The 10,594-nt window shown below is 41.3% G+C and overlaps 1 long non-coding RNA gene across 1 annotated transcript in view; it reads right to left on the bottom strand.

Moving 5' to 3' along the window:
- Positions 1–9,539, bottom strand: part of LOC130142319 (uncharacterized) — a 93,025-nt gene extending 83,486 nt beyond the window's left edge. Inside the window, exons 1-2 of the long non-coding RNA XR_008819356.1 lie at positions 9,019–9,539; positions 6,012–6,083 (exon numbers count right to left, since the gene is read on the bottom strand). This is a non-coding gene — a long non-coding RNA (uncharacterized LOC130142319). The remainder of the gene's footprint in view (positions 1–6,011; positions 6,084–9,018) is intronic.
- Positions 9,540–10,594: the final 1,055 nt, after the last annotated feature.

Here is a 10,594-nt window from a genome sequence, read left to right on the forward strand (position 1 = left end):
TCTTTGGAGAAGTGGAATTGATGACCACAAAGGAAAATTTGAAAGTTACTTATTTTAAACCATGATTATAACCTTTCAAGATTTTCAGAAAAAGATATGCTTTCTTCCAGATATATATGTATAAAAAGGGACTTTGTTGCAAAATAGCTTTAGAGTTCCATATTTAGCCTATCAATATAAACAGTCATACCAGGCTTTATACTATAGGGTTATTTATCGTGCTGTAATGATATCCTTTGCTGTTTTGCCAGTTACACTAAATACCGTGTACTACAATTTCTTGATCTACAATGCACAGTATTTTTGTTGGCGAGCATAAGTTTACAGGTAAAACTTCAACTCAGTTGAATATTCTTCGATTTTTCACATAAGCTTTTCAATTATTAATGAAAATTTATCATACATTTTATCAATCTTCATTTCTCAACTACCACATATTTAAATTTACACTACAGATACAAGAATCCTTTAAGTCCTAAAGCCTATGCAGTGGAGCATGATCTTACAGGTACAAGCCATGCCAGAGAAACCCTGCTGTGGCACGTCTGCACGATACAGGCAGGACTGTGTTAAGTGTGTTGCTATAGCTTTTCTCAGAAGTGACTTGCAAGCCACTCTTTCTGACAATTTGCATGGATCCTGGGCACAATCAGTTATCTTTTCTACTGATACACTAATTTTATTTTACTGTAACTGACAGAAGACTCAGGCACTGGAGGCCTAATGCTGTTGAATTCAGTCCCATAAAACTCTAGGCATCCTTTACTGCACCGAAGATAATGAGAAATGAATATGCTCAGTGTGTGACAGTCTCACTCAGTGCCTTCCAGGAGCAAGAAGTTTAACTGAGCACTACTATACAGCAGTTGCAATGTTAGTGGTGCACTGTGTTTGAATAAAGAACATCCATTCTGCTGCTTATTTTTCTTTGCTGCTACACGTTTGTCATGTAGACAAATGTGGAATTTAACCTCAGAGATCTGTTAAATGGGAAGATGTGGCAATAAATTACGTGGCAAATTCCTTCTGATAAAGTTCTGATATTCTAATACATCTTGAAGGAATGTCAAACTGGTCAAATCCTAGGTAACTTAGTAATAAGAAAACCCACTATGACTGTTGACCTCAGATGTCGAGTGTCCCATTCTGGTTTGATTTGTTCAGGTTTTTTTCTTTTTCCCTTTTTTCTTGGTTGTTTTTTTTTTTCCTCTGAAGTAAAGTTTAATAGTTACACAAAATTGTTACTCCTATTTCTTTGCTCAGAGAAGATGCAGCGACATTTGCACAGCAGAAAACATCAATTGTCACTCAAAATGAAAACCTTTTTACTGTTGTAAGTGATAGCAGATCTGTTGATTTCATCAGCAGCCTTTAGAGTAATACAATTTTCCACTCTGTTTCTGCCATATGCCTGTTGACAAAGGATTTCAGAAGTATAAAACAATTACCATTTGTTTTCTTTTGTTTATGTAGAAATGCTAAATGCTCTAACACAAAGAATACACTGTGGATTTTACAAGATATTAATAATCCCTTCTAATTAAGAAGTATGCTTATGAATTCTTTTCATTATCATATTTCTACCCTTTTATGATTTATTAGTAATTGCTCAATTCTTTACTTTGGCATTTCCCCTCCATGATTGTAAGATAGTCTTACATTTCAGAACTGTTCTTTAGTCATCTGTTAGTTGAATTGTACTATCTCCTCTGGTTTCTTCACTTTGAAATGGAAATTTGATATAAATTAGTTCTGAGAAAACCTTTCCAATGTCAAATATAAGATGCATGTCACCGGAGTGTGTATGGCAAAGGTCCAAGACGAAGGACAGTAAAAGCAAATGATTGCCAAAAAGATGTGAAATTAAATTCTTAACTGTACAAGTCTTCTGTAACTTCAATTTCAAAAAGTAATATTTTCATGAACAATTTTCATTAAGCAGTGCAAATTCTGTATGAAAGCTAAGCTGAGATGGAACACATGAAAAAAAATATCATAATGAAACAAGAGGGATCATGAGTGCCAAAAGACTACTTTCTCTCATCTGAGTTTGTGACATTGTGGTCTAAGAAAATAAAATTCTATTTTCTTCTCTAACGGTTTTGCAAGGCTATGGCATGGCTCATGATAAGGAGAATAATATTCACTCAGAACTGGCACAAAGTAGATGATGTCATTTAAACCTTTGCAATGTTTTCATAAATTCATTCTCCACTACGTCCACAGGAGTTTCACTGACAATAAGACTATAATCAAAGCCTCGCTAAGCAGGCTTAAAAAATTTTAATCTTATTCCTTTTCTGCTTCTGGCTTTCCATGACGAATATCAGACTGGCACTTGTCAAGCTGACATCTGTTTTGTTGGCATAGATCACACGCGGCAGCTAATTCTGCTGTGTTTTTGTTTGGCTGAGTCTAATCTATTGGAATTCAAGAGTCAGCCAGACTTGCTATAGTGTATGCAATGGAAAAGGCTGCATATGAAATCTACAACCGAAGTGCTATGTTAGTGGGTTTCTCTGGTTTAGGAATAGAGAAGGGTAAGAAAATGTTCTCCTAGTCCCTTCTTCCATGCCTCTGTCTTGAAAGTTGCAGTTTAGCTGCTTTCCAAAATGTCTTTGATACCTTTCCTTTCTATGGTGTAATGGAATTGCAGCAAACACAGAACTGCAAATGCCAGGTACCCAGTCATGACTGTGAGATCTGCTGATTAAAAACCACTTAGGGTTCATTCTTCAAACTCTGCTCTGCAAACTGTGCAGAAATATATTTTTTTAAATTAAAAGGTGGACTTTCTTTTAGTCTAATAACCATCTTTTTCATTAAAAACACTGTTGTAGTACAAACACTATAGCTAAAGACACTGCAAGTGCCTTCCACATTACCTAAAGTAAATGCGTTCTCTGCATTTCATCACTGAAACCTCTGAGATTTCTTTCATCCAACTAGGACCTTCCCAGGTGCATAGCTGCACACAGACCTCCCCAGAATTTGCTTGCTGATTAGTTGTAATAATATATATCAGTCTTGTTTCTGTTTGTTCTTTTAACCAGATAAGATTTTCTCCACAACACAAAGGACTTTGTTCCATTGCTGCAGTTCCAGTGCAACTGCTGTTCTACAACGTAAACGGCACTGGTGAGAAGCTACACCCAGTATCCACTGAAGTAACCTTTACGCCATGCTGACAGCCGTCTTGAAGACCACCATCTGCATACACCATGTACCATCCATGGCATATAGCAACTCACTGTCAAGTCTGTTGCTTCTGTTAAAAAAGCAGCTCCTCTGCAAATGATCCTCCAGCATGTAATGCACACAAAGCTTGTATTAGCAAAGGAGCTCTGAAGTTTCCTAAATGGAAGGACTACCTCGTGCCACTTAGCTAGCTTTGTATAGAAACTTCTTAGAGCTGCTTTTAGACTATAAAACTCTACCTATTTCTTGTGCTGCATACCAGGGCAAGTGTCTCCGGTGCTAACAGAACACGGGTGTAGCATAGTCTGTAATAACCTTCTTTGCAGTCCTTTGTTTGGGTTTGGTGTTTTCTTTATTTTTCTTTTTTTCCTGTTGATTAATTTTCGATAATGTGAGTCATGTTAGTTGATGGGTGGTGCTGTGTGAGGAGGGAATGGTGTCAAAGTCTAAGACTTGTGCTATGCCCTGGAAAATACGAACAAGCAAGTGCAGGGTATTGCAACAGATAGGAACTGTTTGTTTTATGGCTTATGATTCATACATGAAATGGACAGCAAGAATAATGGTTGCAGTTTTGCAAACTTAAATGGAAAATGAACCTGAATGTTGATTAAATTCTGAAAAGTGTTAAAGGGTATCTTGGGAATGTTTTACTCTTGCAAAGTGTGTTATTAATAACAAAAATGAATAATCATGTTTACTACATAGGGCTTGAAGGCAATCAAGTACAGGATTTCCATCATGTTTCCAGATAACAGTAGTCCACTCCTGCCTTGATTTTTTAACTTGTTTTTCTTCACTTATCTGAACATAGAAAAAAACCCTGCTAGCTGTCCATCCCATGGAACAAGACTTAAAAAAGCAATAAACAAAAGACAGCATGCCCATAAAGAGGATCAATGATTTTGTCCACTAATCAATGTATTACGACAAAACCAGGAACCACAAATACCTGCAAACACCTACTGCTTATCATACATTATTTTGAATTCAGTATTCAGTTTTATCTGCAGGTGTAGCTCTCTTGGTTTTCTGGTGTTTGGGGTTTTTGTTTTGTTTTGTTTATCTGTTGGTTTTTTTTTTTTAACATCCCCTCTGTCGATTTTTAAAAGACTGATTAAAACCAGGGTTTCTAAGTAAACACTGATGTTCTAGACCACCAGCTGCAGTTACTCAATGCAGAAAAAGCATCCTGAAAAGCTAACTTTGTCAAAAGAACTCTGGAAAAATGCAGTCTCAGCATGGGCATTTGAAGAGCAAGCAACACAAAACATTTAAAAATATCACAAGGTCAAACAGGATTATTATTTACCTTAACTGGCTTTAATACTGCCATGTCATCATTGGAGATGCACAGATGCTGAAATAGGAGCCTGCTCTTGTAACGTAATCTGTATGATGTGTATAGTGTATCTGCTCAATACAGAGCTTTTTACAGGAGTGAACAGCAATCTTTATGATACCTATATTCATATTGTCCATTGTATCTGATTGCTTTTTTTGGTCTTCAGTTTTACAATATAGTATTTAATCTTTTTTGCAACTACAATTTTTAAGTACTTGTTTCTACAGTGATAATACCAAAATTGCAGGTTTTGTAAAATACTGGCTCTGTAATAATTAAGATTGAGCAATAGCTTTCAAAAGCATTTTTAAAGCATCTTTAAATTAATGTCTTTAACTTGAAGAGAGTGGATGAAGTAGATGGCAAATAGGCAAGTTGTACATTTATCCTAGGGCCACAGGTTCTCTTGCTTTGTCTTCGTTGGTGGACTATTTCAGTTATTCTTACTGACTCAACATGAAAGACAAATCAATGCAATGGGCTCTACTTTTTGTAAAGCCATAAACTGTTCATAGGATCTTCACTGAGTAGAAATAAATGCTTTCATTTAGCTTTTCAAAATGACAGTAGTAAAAATATTTTAACTTCACAAAGGCATAAAATTAGAGCTCTTTAAAGTGCGTCAACGAACAAATTCCTCACAATTAGATATTTAGCAAACGTAAGCAAAAGTATTTGTAAAGACATACATGAACTTGAATGGCAACACACTACATCAAAGTTACTACCTACATGTATGGAGGAAACATGACACTGAACTTCACAGTAGATTCTTCTATTGTCTCAAGGGGCAGATAAGTACCCTGCTTCCATTTATGCTTTCAAAAATCTCCTACCTTGTAATTCTTTTTATTGCAAACTTTGGAAAAAAAATCATAAAATGTCAATACGAAGCCAGGAAATCTTTTGTTTTCGTCTCAAAGTTTTCCTCAATGTGTTAGCATTCTGAAGTCTCCAACTAACGTCCAGATAGTTACGTGCTGAAGAGGTCATGCCTAATTTGTGAGCGGAAGCTCTTTTGACTGCTCAGCCAGACATGCAGATTTTGAACCGAAAAACTGAAATGGGAGCAAAGCAGGTAACTGTAGATAATTTTCCTTAAGAACAATAGCAAATTCTTAAGAACCATATGCAAAAAGAAAAAGGTATGATTTCTGGACATAATAGTCAGCCTGAAAATGTTTCTAAACGATGTCACCCCAGAAGCTACCTAGAATTCATTACTGTATTTTGTGTTATGGCATTTTCTTTTTTTATACAAGGATCTCAAAGTTACTCCTTTGAAGACCTGAAAACATGATGTTATTGAGCCGCAGTACGTCACAGTAAAGTAAGCATGTATGTTATGTCTGGTTGGAGAGTGGAAAATGAGGGTTAGAGAAGTACAGGAGTTGCCAGATAGTTTAATAAAAAGAGTATCAAGAATCTTCACTTAATTCCTCTGTTCTAGCCAGCCAAAAATACTCACACACAAGTAAATACTGGCTCAGGTTTCTCTGCAGCCATAAATTGTTCTCTTCCGTAAGATTATTTCTTCCTCCTAGGAAGACAAAAGAAGAAAAAATCCATGTATGCAGTACACATACAGAGTGTCCCTCGGAGGTAAATGTATGAGAGGGAAAAAACTATCTTTAAGTTAGAGAAACCACCTGGAAAGAAAGCTCTTATCTTACTCAAGAATATTTGCAAACGATGATTACACCTCTCTATAAAGAATTCAGTGATTCTCTCTAAGTGTATTATTTATGCCTTTGGTACCTATGCCTCTCATATGGAAATTAGTCTCAGATTTTGTTCTGTATTACTCTTTGACAGCTTACAGTATCAGGGATTACAGAAAAAGATGAGAGAATCTGTAATGATTAACCACTCTGTTCAGTTATTAATTTGCAAAAGTTGAAGCTGAGATTGCTTCTAAGTCATTTTTCAGCAAGGTATTTATGAGAGCAGAGAATGATTAAAAATACAAGAAAGCATGATCATTTCAGGTCCTGAAAAACACATTTCTACGGATACCAATGATAAACAAAAAAGGTATATTTTTGTGCAGTCATTTTAACAAAACATCAAAGATGATTTAAACACGGATCAACAAGAAGTTTATTTATTTTTCTGCCTGGCTACCTTTAATCAAATTCTACTGAAATGTTAACATATGATCTAAAAATACACATTTTCACAGAAATTAGACAAAAAAGTTTTAAAATGCAGCTATATTCTTCCCTGATTTGCAGTACGCATCCATTTTTCCAGAAGGGTCTTTCCTTAATTCTCTATGTTTTAAGAAAAGGGAAAAAAACCATGGGATTTGCTTGTTCAACTCACTTAAAGACACTGGAGTTAATGCTAGAAAAAGCTGGACTGGGCCCTACTAGCTAGTTTTATGTCTGAAGCAGTACTCAAATTTATAAAAGATAAAAATCTTACACACAGGCTATAGGAAAAATGTAGAGATATCTTTGTTTTTTTCTATGCTTCATGGGTGATAAAATATCTTTGCATGACAAAGCAAATTAATTATTTTAACAATATTACCTACATTGTAATGCCAGAAGTTGCTTCTATCTGTTTAAGATACCAAATCTTGGGGAGCATTGATAGGAATACTACGTGTATTTTTAAGGGAAACCAGCAAAGACAAAAAATCTACAGATTTATTACTTTTCCCTGAAACAAAGTCTTAAGCTGTGCTTAGTTTAATTATTTTGAGGGACATGATCAGTCAGCATAGTAACTGCAGCACAGGGTATTAGTACTTGGAAATTCTGTGCAGCCACCAAGAAAGTACATGCTGTACGGTGTACGTTAAAGACACATTTACACTGCGAAGCTGGAGGTTCAGGGGCAGCTAGAGAGGCTTGTCAGGGGCAGTCTCAGGCACCTACTGTTGCATGCCTACTCCTTTTTCTAAAGGCTGTATTCAAGAGAGTTTAACTGATGTTAAACCACTTGGTAACTGTCATTACCTTTCTGCCAAAGGAAGGCTAATGCCAGAGAACACTGGTATATACAGGCAGCTCACAGCTATGATATCAATGAGTCTTTAATCATGTGGACACAAAAATGGAGAGTGGACTGTAAGCTGGCATGCTGCTGGGTATTGGGTATTTGACAGGTTCTCACGAATTGGTTGAGATGTTACAAAAAGCTTACTTTCTGTCTATTAAAGTACTATTTTTTGTACTCACTGAATTGATTTTACTTTTATTTTGAGCCCAAAGGATTTATGTCTTTGCATTGTTCAAAACCTAATAAGATGCTGCCACTCACAACTTGCTAAGTAAAGCAACGGAAAAAAAAGTATCTTCCTGTTGTAATTAGTCTTTCTGAGAGTTTTTTTGCCATTATTAATAGTTTGACTCCTTTTCACAGCGTCGTATGTGTTAAAAAAAGTACTGTAGGCTGCAAAGATATTCTACAATGCACTAAGCTCTGACTCTGCTATTAAAAGGTGTTTTAAGTACAACCCAACCCCTCAGTCCTTCACAAGGCATGAAGGTGGACACACACACACACACACACACACAAATCAAGCTTTTCTTACAAATGTGGCTGAGGAAATTATTTGGGGAAAAAAGTGTTATTTATTCTGCTTCATGTAGGGGCAGTGACTTCCACACATCTGTCTGTACTGGAGAAAAAAGACTGAGGAAACAGTGGATGTGCCCATTCCTGTACAACGAACTTGGTTAAGGTAGCAAATAATTGGAAATGCTGGGGGGGGGGCGGGGAGGGGGGTAATGAAAAGGGATTTTAAAAGTGTGCGTTTACGGTGCACTTTAGACTCGCTATGCACTTTAGACTGGCTGATGTACTTCAAATCCTGACACTAATTTTTAGATGCCAACGTGTTAAAAACAAGGCTGAAGGAGACCACAGGGAGACAAAATGCAGGCAAGTTTTCAGGCCTTTTATGAGAAAGATTTGAAAATCGTACAGGCCCTTTGCTGAAAAAAAAAAAAAAGTAATAAAAAACATCAAGGGATTCGAGCGTTTGTTTTTAACTTCAGCCTGTGCTCCCTCGCTTCCCGCAATCACTGCCGAGAGGAGGGCGGCCCGCAGCAGTCCCGCTGTCCCCCGGCCAAAGGCCGGATCGGTCAGGTGGTGCGGCCGATGCGGGTTGACCTGGAACCTCTTTCGGCGCCGAGAAAAACCGTGCGCCCCCCTGAACACCGAAAGGAAAGCCGAGACACTCCGGCCCCCCTCGCACGACGCCGCCGAGGCAGGTGACGCCGTGCCCCGCCGCTCCCGCCGCCCTGCGGCGCCGGCCGCCGCCGCTGGGGGGAGTCGGGGCGCTTCCGAACGGCGGCGAGGCGGGCTGCGCGCCCTGGCCCAGCCCCGCGGGCCCGGCGGCGGGACGCCGCGCTGGCCGCCGTCACCCCGGCAACGCCGTCGGGGCGGGGGCGGCGGGAGCGCCCTCCCACCCAGAGGAGGCCCCGCCCCTCGCACCGCACCTCCCCGCCCCTCCCGCTCACCTGCCCGCGCCGCGCGGCTCCGCGGCTGCTGGCCGCGCTGGGGCTGGGGGGCGCGGCGCGTCCCCTCCGCCTCGTCGGAGCCGACGGTTCCCGGTGGCGGAGCCCGGCAGCCGCCGGCAGCGCGGCTCCTGCAGGAGGGGGTGGCGGGCGAAGCAGAGCGGAGTCTCCCTCCCGGCTGCGGACCGGCCGCCCGCGCGTCGGTGCCTCACGCAGCGCCCGGCCGTACGGCGCTGGCCGGCCGAGCCGCGCAGCCGGTGCCGCCGCGCAGCCTGTGCCGCGCAGCGCCCGTGGCGTACAAGCCGAGCCCCGCCGCAGGGGAACGTGGGGAAGGAGCTGCCTGTCACGTTTCAGTTGCTTGGTGTACTGCTTTTCCGTGGCAGACGGACACTCATCCGCACGCAGCCCGCGTAAAACCCTACCATAGCGTCCGGCGTGGAAACGGTTACCTTTAGCAGCAAGGCTGCACAGGAACCCCCCCGATGGCTTACTAATTCAATTAGACAGGTTTCCAGAATGTGGGGTTGGGTGTTTTTTTGGCATGGAGGAGGAGAACCTTAGGGCGACGCCTCCTTTCTCGTGTTGCAAGCCAATCAGGTCGAGGTGTAAGAAAAAAAAAAAAAAAAAAAAAGCAATCTGTAAGCAAACAGACGGCAGGCTGTGCCCTGACTGGCTGCGCCGGCAAATCCCCCCCTTTCCCAAGTAAACTGCATGCAAAAATCCCACATGATCAAGCAGCAGCGCCCGTGCTCCGAGCTGGCTGCCTGCACCTCCTCCTCGCCTTCATCCCTCACGCACACCGGCGCCAGATCCCGCCTCGGACACACGCGTGTGCATGTATGTATGCCTGCGTACCTCTATATACCGCGTATATATCTCTGCGGGTGCCTATCACACATACGCATGCACAGAGACAACCCAGTACGCCAGGCTCCTGGCTTTTCCAGGTTGCTGATGTCGGATTTACACGCAGTGAAGGGACCGGTCATTGCAAAAGGGGGCGTGACTGTTTAAAGATTTTTTTTTTTCCTCCCATAAAGCAATTCTTTTTTTTTTTTCAAAACTGACTTTTGCCCCTCCAATCCTCGTCGCTCTTTATGATCCCTCCCTGCCTGCCGCTGCATTCAAGTTTATTTATTTGCCTGCTGGCGTGGTATATTTTTTCTTGCTGCTCTTGCTGCTGCTTCAGAGGGAAAGGGGGAGCAGCTGTTGGGCAAGACGAGAAGAATTGCGTGTTGTTCCCCCCCACCCCCTCCCCCGATCTCCTTGTGTAGTCAACTGAGGGGTGGATTCTTTTTCTCTCACCCCCTCCCTGCTCTTTCAAACTGTTTTGTCCTTCCGCAGAAGTTCATGTTCCCGGCACTGGACCCTGCTTTATCACAGAGAGGCTCCGGGAGGCTGAAGCAGGAGATTTCCGCACCTCGCCGTATCGCTCCCTTCGTCCCCCGAGCAGGAGAGGCCAGCCAAGACCAGCATCATCAGAGGAGTTTGCAGGCTTGATTTTCCACTTCTCCGAGGTTTTGCTTCTTTCCACGCCCTCTCATAAACCATTTTTTAAAAAAATGTCCATCTCTTTGGT

This window comes from Falco biarmicus, chromosome Z (genome assembly GCF_023638135.1).
Source record: "Falco biarmicus isolate bFalBia1 chromosome Z, bFalBia1.pri, whole genome shotgun sequence".
NCBI classification, from domain to species: domain Eukaryota; kingdom Metazoa; phylum Chordata; class Aves; order Falconiformes; family Falconidae; genus Falco; species Falco biarmicus.